Genomic DNA, 8,699 nt, shown 5'->3' on the forward strand with positions numbered 1-8,699 from the left:
GCAGTAAGACTACTTTCTTCTGGGGCAATATTTTAACAGCACATTGTATCTGGACGATTGCATCCTACATACGTTGGGGGCACAGACCGTGTCTTACTTGTCTTATATCCACAGAGCCTAGCCAGGGAGTGGCGCCGTGTAAATGATGAATGAAATGATGAATGACACATGAATGTCTAAATCAGAGGGTGCTAGGAAGCTTAGGGAGGTTAACAGTATCTTGAATTTCTTTCATTCTCCCACAGGGTGGCAGCAGTTACCGTGGTCCAATTTTCTTATGCGTGGCATTCAGATACATAACTTCATCCAGTATCTTATGAATGGAATTAATCAATTTTAAAAATCATTATATCAAGGACAGAATAATACGCCGAAGATCAGAGAAAAAATAAACTGTTTACTGTCACAAAGTATTAGATATGGCCCTGTAAATTTTACTTTAAAAAGCATTTGGAAAATACATGTTACTAAATTTCTGAAAGAAGTATAATTTGCTGTGCAAATGGTGGATAAACAGATGAATTATCTCTACCTCATATGGTGCCTCGCTCTATTATCCGTTCACCCCATGTCACCAGGCTCCTCCAAACACCTGGCCCTGTTTCTTTCTCTCAAAGATAAAAAGTTCCACAGGTTCCAGTTTCTTACGTGGCTTGATTCTTTCCCCTCTCCTCTCCAGCCCGTTTTAATCTGTGCAGAAACTATACACTGTGATTCTTATACTGGCCTGAAAATGCTTGATCAGGTCATATTAACTTCTGAAAAATGGCACCATTTTTAGAAGACTGTTACTGTATAAGTGTTCTTTACAAGTTCAGGAGTGATGGTGTCCCACTGAGGTCAAGGGTAACTTATTGAGCATGGTCCCTTCACTTAATTGTTTTTCCCCCAGAAAGCTTGCTTGTATTTTGCTCCTTTTGCACCGCAGCAAAGATTGCCAAGACTTGTTTTCAAATTTACCAACATTCTGGATTTAGCATAAATTTTGCCTTGCAACTTTAAACAAAGCTACTAAGAGATTAAGAAAAAGAATGCTAAATATGGGGTGCCTGGTGGCTCAGTGGGTTAAGCATCCAACTCTTGATTTTGACTCAGGTCATGATCTCAGGGTCTTGAGATGGAGCCCTGTTGGGCTTGGTGCTGGGCATGAAGCCTGCTTAAAATTCTCTCTCCCTCTCTCTGCCCTTCCCCCCACCCCCACTCTTTGTTGAGCATGCTCTCTCTTCAAAAAACAAAAAAAAAGAATGCTAATACAAGGAGACTTTTTGTAATCAAGGGGTCACTGCACAAGCCCAATAAGAAGACTTGGGTCAGCTGGCCCAGGAGTGAGTTCTTGAGGTAGGGGAGAGGACAAGCCGAAGCTCTAGCGCGGAAGAAAGCGGTGACACAATTAAAGGTTTCAACTCCTCAAACACAGAGGAATTCAAGAAGTTTTAAAAATTGTCAGTTAAGATGTCTGCCTTAGTACCAGACAAGAACAATCGGGATAAAGAAGAATTAGTGTATAACACAACTTCTTTGGTGTACCTTGGTTCCTTGGCAGTGAAGAGAGTCCCTAAGAGATCGCTTCTCTTGAATCTCCCAGGCTTTTCTCAGTTGTTAAGGGAGAGCTCACACTCATTCAATACCTACCACATTGCAGGATCCATATTAATCTTCTTTATCATTTAAGCTTTGCAATAGCTTTATGTCAAACTACAATTTTCAAAGTTAAAAGCATAACCTTCATATGAAAACAAAGTCAACATGTGTCAAAAATTTATTCAACTCATTAACGACGAATGAAGGAACTGGGAAGGTGGCAAAGTTGTTTTCTAAGAGCATTTGAGGAAGAGGGGTTTGTGTAGCACATAAAGAATGTTTTGTTTTTTTTTTTAAGTAAGTCAGGCAGAGAAAGACAAACACCTTATGATTATCTCTTATATGTGGAATCTAAAAAGAACTGAACTCAAACAAACAGGAAATGATGGCTACCAGGAGCTAGGGGGTGGGGGAATGGGAGAAATGTTGTTTAAGGGTACATATTTGCAACTAGAAATAAGTCTTGGAGATCTAATATACAGTACAGTGATTATACACAACAAAACTGTATTATAAACATTAAACTTGATACTAGATGTTAGTTTTTTCCATCACTAGAAGAAATGATAATTATGTGATGTGACAGAGGTGTTAGTTACCATTACAATGGCAATCATATTGCAATATAAATGTATCAAATTAGTATATTGTACACCTTAAATTTACAAAATGTTATATGTCAATTATATCTCAATTTTTAAAAAATCTGTTATTGGAAAAAAGAATGTTAATGTACCATAGACAATAAAATTGTAACCTTTGGTATTATTTTTTTCTACTGAACAGAAATCTACAAATTAATATATAACTTGTAATTTTGGAAGCTCTAATCAAATAGCAAATAGGAAAGTCAAACAAGGTAAATTTTAGGGAATGAATCCTTGGGCAGGCCTGATAAACAATGACCAAGCATAACATTGAAAGAACATGAAATCATGCTTTCATTTTTAATTCCTTTTTTTAAAAGTATTTTTTATTTAAGAAATTAATTTATTTGAGAGAGAGAGAGAGACAGTGAGAGAAATCATGAGCAGGGGGGAAGGGCAGAAGGAGAAGCAGACTCCCTGCTGGGCAGGGAGCCCAATGTGGGACTGGATCCCAGGACTCTGGGATCATGACCTGAGCTGAAGGCAGACACTTAACTGACGGAGCCACCCAGGCGCCCCACATTTTTATAATTTCTTATTTAACCTCCAGCCTTTTTCTCTCTAGACTGAAAGCTCCCTGGGGTCAGGAGCTGGCTGTGTCTTGTCTTTTTCATTATCGTAAAAAACGTGCAAACTCATATTGTGCCATGACAAGTAGTAAGTATGCAGTGAATAAATATTTAGCTGAACTGAATTAATGTTTAGCTGAACTGAACTGAGTTTTAGAAAGGCTAGTAACTTGAATAAAAGCAAATATTAGATGAGTGGCAGATTTCCTGAGATTTCTTATAACTTCTCAATAGGGAGGTGTATTAGTTTTCTAGGACTACTGTCACCAATTATCCCAAACTGGGTACTCTAAAACAACAGAAATTTATTCTCTCACAGTTCTGGAGTCTAAAAGTCTGAATCAAGGAGTTAGTTGGGCCATGATCCTTTTGAAGTCTCTAAAGAATCCTTCCTTGTCTTTTCCTAGCTTCTGGCGGTTGCCACCAATCCTTGGTGTTTCTTCACTTTTAGCTGCCTCACTCCAGTTTCTGCCTGTCTACATGGCTGTCTTCCTCTGTGTGTCTGTATCATAAGGACACCAGGGATTGATGGGGTACCACCCTAATCCGGTATGACCTCATCTTACTTTTATCTTCATTAAATCTGCAAAGACTCTATTTTCAAGTTGCATAACATACACAGTACCCAGCGTTAGGAATTGAACATCATCTTTATGGGGGACAGAATTCACAATTTACAGTAGGTTTTGGAGTCGGGAGGTCTTGGGTTTGAATACCTCTGGACCATTTAGGCAGCTGAGGGTTTCTCACTGTTTTTTGTAGGCTTTCTGTTTCCCCAGGTGCTGGGGAAAAATTCTGTTCTTAGCCGGGTGGAGTTTCAGAAGCCCCAGGCACTTATCGGCACTATTTTACATCAAGTCACCTTGATCTTATATCTTAACTTCTAATAATAAATCCCTTTCATGTTCCCCGCTATAAAGTCCTTGCCTTTCACCCAGGTTCTAGTAAATGGCTTCTTATCTTGACCCTGCCATGTCTGAGGTACTGGTACCCACCTGGGAGACCATTTCTTCTGGGATCTAGACTATGTCCTGCTCTTGCCAAGAGTACCCAGCTGCCATTGGCTCCGGATGAGCAGCATGAGTTTAAGGAAGGAGCAGACGCTCCACTCTGATTGGCAAGGAGGAAAGTGACTGCAGGTGACCTGTTCCTTTCTGCAGTCCGCCTGGCACCTGCACGATGGGTGGTCAACAGATTTTTAATCCAGGTGGGTGCCAGTAGCATGACATCAAGGGGCCTGTGCCAGAGACATCTTCTGGGGTTGGGAAGCAGCCACCGTTCTCAGCCCTTGGTGGCTGTAAAGAGCAGTAGTCTTCACGTTTTAGCTTAAAAAAACTTGCAAGTCTATTTTGAAAAACTAGGAATCCCCTCACACATTTAGTTAGCATCTGAAATTCTTCACCATTAGTTTAAATAATTGCCAAAATTGTTAATGTTTAAAAATAAAACTGTTTTCATTATTCTTTTAAAAGCTTCCAGAGGAATCTAAATACTATAATGATTTGATATCCACTACTATGTCTTTGCATTTTTATGAGCAGTATCTTTTAAAATGGTTGGAATCTTCCCATATTTCTTTTTTCTTCCTTGAACTCATATTTCCATTTTAATTCTACCATAGAATTTAACCCTGTATACATTTTTAAGCATGGAAGTCTTTTATTATTTACTCTGTCCAATTTCTCTGCAAAAAAAACCCAAAAAAACCCCACAAAAACACAAATAAACCCCATAATTTAAAATTGTTTTCTTGACAATAACCGTAAGGTTTGGGGATTAATACATTCTTCTTTTGGGTTGAATTATTATAACCATTATCAGTACATAATCAAAACAACACAAAGATAATAAATTTTGGTAAATAATCAATAATTAAAACAAAACAAAATTTTTATTGGAAATCCAGTTCCCAGTGAAATAACTGGGTCTTCCCCTACAATTAGTTCATGAACCTATGAATGATTATTACTTACTGCTGGAATGAGACAGAGTTTTGTATTAATTCTATTACTTTTTCATTTTTATAGATATCTGCACTAAGAAATTTCATATATATTATATTTATATATTTATTATATATTATATATTATTATATTACATATATGTTATATTTATATATTATAATATTATTATATTATTAGAAATAGGTAGCAAAAATGGAAGGAGGTAATAACAATTCCATTCAATTCTTTGAGCTCCTTCTGACTTACGTGCCAAAAATAATGATAATAAATAATTATTTTAACTCATCTATTATCTGACAATTTAATTAGATCTTCTTTCAAATGGGCAAAAGAAATGAATTGGAAACTACACGACTTACAAAATGACTTGTTGCCCAGTCAGAGGCATTCGTTTTCCCAAATTTCTGGGAAATATATCAGAAAGGCTTTACCAAGAGTTAACAAGTGATTATTAATTATACTTATTACTCTGTGACTTTGAGATACCTTAAGTAATTCAGTATACCTAGAGAGAACTGGGAAAATTGAAATGTCACTTATCTTCTATACCTGTGCCAATACAATTTGTTTTATAAAATGCTGTTATCTTATCACATCATTTAAATATGCTTTAATCTAAATCTTGGAGCTGAAAATTTTCTTTATTTGGATAGTAGAAGGCTCTAATTGGCAAACCTGTCATCTTTGTTAGTCCAGTCAGCTCCAATCAGATTTAGTGTCTATCAGAAAAAGTCTGACCTCATTTTTCAACTTAAATATATGTGTTATGCATTTTAAAAAACAGTACAGAAATCACTGGGAAATGGTTATGGAACATATTTTGTAAGATAGATTACTCAACAGTCAAGGTTTAAATGGTATCGATCTAACATGGTTAATTCATCAATGCTATTAACAAGTTATAAATAGGTAATAAATCAAAATGCTAGTTCTCATTATTTAATTTATAATGATACAGTGTAATTTGTAGCTTGAAATATTAGTTTGTGACATAAGAGTATGATAAAAAGTATGCTGAGATGCTGGTGTTCAGCTTTTGGGAGTAACTAAGTAAGAGTCATATCTAAAATTAGAATTAACTCCATTAATTTTGTTAGACATAGTGACCAAGCTTCCTATATACTTAAAGAAAAAGAAATATAAATAGTACTATTAAAAATAATCAGCTCAGCAGCTAACATTTATTTTTTAAAACAAAAAATAGAAAATATTAAACATTTTGTGATGAAATAAAGATCAAGACTGATTGTAATTGAAAAATATTTCATTGTATGATTTGATAAAAATAGATTATAACCCTATATTGCACCAATTCTCAAACACTATAAAGTTTTACAGGTGATTTATACCCACTGAGTCTTTAAATTCTTGGTAATTCAAGAAAACATTTTAGTTACATGAAGAATCAGTTACTTTGGTAGATAGTGTTTAGGTGATTCTCCATGAACCTTGCCACCCGAATTCACACCTTTCTGTAATCCCTTCCCCTCACTTCTAACCAAAAGAATATGGCAAAAGTGATGGGAAACAATTCTGTGACTATATAATGTTATGTAGGGCTCTGTCTTGCTAGGAAACACTTTAGAACCTCTCCTTGGCTGGTTTGGTGAAGTAATTGGCCATACTGAGGAAGTTTATGTGGCAAGGGATTGTGAATGGCCTTTAGGAGCTGATCGTAGTCTCAAAAAGCTAAAAGACTGCTAGAACTAGACAGTCAGCAAGAAGCCAAGGCCCTCAGTCCTACAACTCCAGGAAGTGAATTCTGCCAATAACCTGAGTGAGATTGGAAGTTGATCCTTCTCCAGTCAAATCTTCAGATGAGACTTCAGCCCAGCTAATATTCTGATTGCAACTTTATGAGACCCCATGTGGAAGACTCAGCTAAACTCTGACTAGACCTTTAACCCACAGAAACTGTGATATAATAAATGTGTGTTGTTTTAAGCTGCTAGGTTTGTGATGATTTGTTGGGCAGCAAATAACTAATATATTAATCTATTCAGCTTTGGCATTATTAAGGTGCTTTTCTTTATAAATAACTACAAATCCTAGAAAAGAATATTAAAACATCTGAAAAGAATTGTTTATGTTTAAATATGGTGGGGAGAAGTCCTCATTTTTTTTAAGCACTAAATATATCTCATTGATTATTTTTTTGCTTTGCTTTCATGGAACTCTTCCAGAATAATGCTTTTTTTGTCAGTAGATAGGAAATGGAAGAGGCTAAGTCCTTACATGAGAATTTTCATTTTTCCCATTACCTTACTACCACATGGCAGAATCCTTAGGTTAAAATACTCTGTTTATAGCACAATGTTTTCCTCTTAACAGAAATGTATACAAGACCAGGAAAGACAAGAAGCTCTAATGGTTTATTATGACCTGATTAATCATTAAAGTAATCTACTCTTTGTTCAGCCCCCTGGAGGTTTTTACACTCAAAGAAATGCTTCACTGTAAGGCTTGGGGTAGGTGAGAGTTGTGTCTTTATTTTAAAAGTGGGAGAAGGGCTGATGTGAACACAGGCACATTCTTTGGCATATCAGTTTTGGGAAAGAGTATCTCTGGAAGTTAAGGATCTGGAAATTGATTCTCTTTACATTTTCCCTGTTTACATATCCCTTGGAAAGTTTTAGGAATTGGCGATTAATCAGAGGCATCCCTAACAATGAAAAAATCCAGCCTCCTGATGCTGATGTTTAAAGCCAGGCTTCAGTGCTCAAAGGAAGGATAAAACTGAAGGGAAGAAAACAGTCTCCACCCTGTTGAAGCTTATATTTTGGTGGAAGGAGACGAAGACTAAGCAAAATAAATAAGTTATATAGTACGTTAGGAGGTTGTTATAGAAGAAAATAAAGAGGCAGTTTAAAGAGTTGGTAAGAGAAATCCTCATTGAGCAGGTTGAATTTGAACAAAGATTTGAAGGAGAGGGCAGGAGCTATGTTAGTATCTGGAAGAGAGTTCCATGCAAAGTAAAGTGAATTTGATTGGTATTGGATTTCTAATTTGTAACATCATGTACTGGAAAACAATGTATCAGTATTTTTGTAAGATTATGAGGGAATGGTTGTATCCCTAGAATTCTATACCCAGCTAAACCATCATTCACATAATGGGGGAAGAAAAGGCAACTTTAAATATGCAAGAACTTATATCTCCTTTAGGACAAAAGTACTTGAGGAAGTTATTTCAGTCAAATTAATGTGATCCAGAAAGAAATTGTCAAGAAAAGAAGAAAAAAAAAACATAGTCTACAAGAAATGGTGATGAGCAATAAAACTCGTAAAAATTATAATTAAATCTAAGTAATTGTTTAAAGTTGTGGTTGAAGAGTTTAATATCATTTAAACAGTTTTTTGAAATTGAAGAATAAAGTTAAAAAAAAGAGCCTACAGTTTTATATACAGATTTTTAGAAAGAAAAACATGGTAAATGGCACAGTAGAAATGTGGGGAGAAGTGTAGTAGAGAAGGGGCAAGTAAAAAGCATTACAAACTTTTTATCTTTTTGGGAGAAAGACATAGAAACATTAACTCTGGACTTTTTTTCTTTCTAACATTTAAAGGTTAACACAATCAGAATGAAAATGGAGTATAAAGCCTCATCCTTACAAGAAGGGCAAAAATGAGTGGTACTGATAAAAAGAGTATGGCTTTATCCTGAAGCTTCATTTTGCAGTAACATTAACCAGTAGAAGGAAAAAAAAATTTTTAAAGGAAGAGAGGGAAAATGGGAGAGAATGTATATATGTAGAATATATTTGAAACAGGGAGTCAACAGTAATGATGAACTAGATAATAAACCCAGTATAACCTTGTAAACTTCCTGCTGAGAACTAGAAAAATCTCAAGAAAAAAAAATATACTGTCTCTCCTCCTTCTACCTCCTTTTTTCACTCTTCTCCCATTTCTTTGAAGATGGAAGCCTAGAGAGAAATG

This window comes from Zalophus californianus, chromosome 1 (assembly GCF_009762305.2).
Source record: "Zalophus californianus isolate mZalCal1 chromosome 1, mZalCal1.pri.v2, whole genome shotgun sequence".
NCBI classification, from domain to species: Eukaryota; Metazoa; Chordata; class Mammalia; order Carnivora; family Otariidae; genus Zalophus; species Zalophus californianus.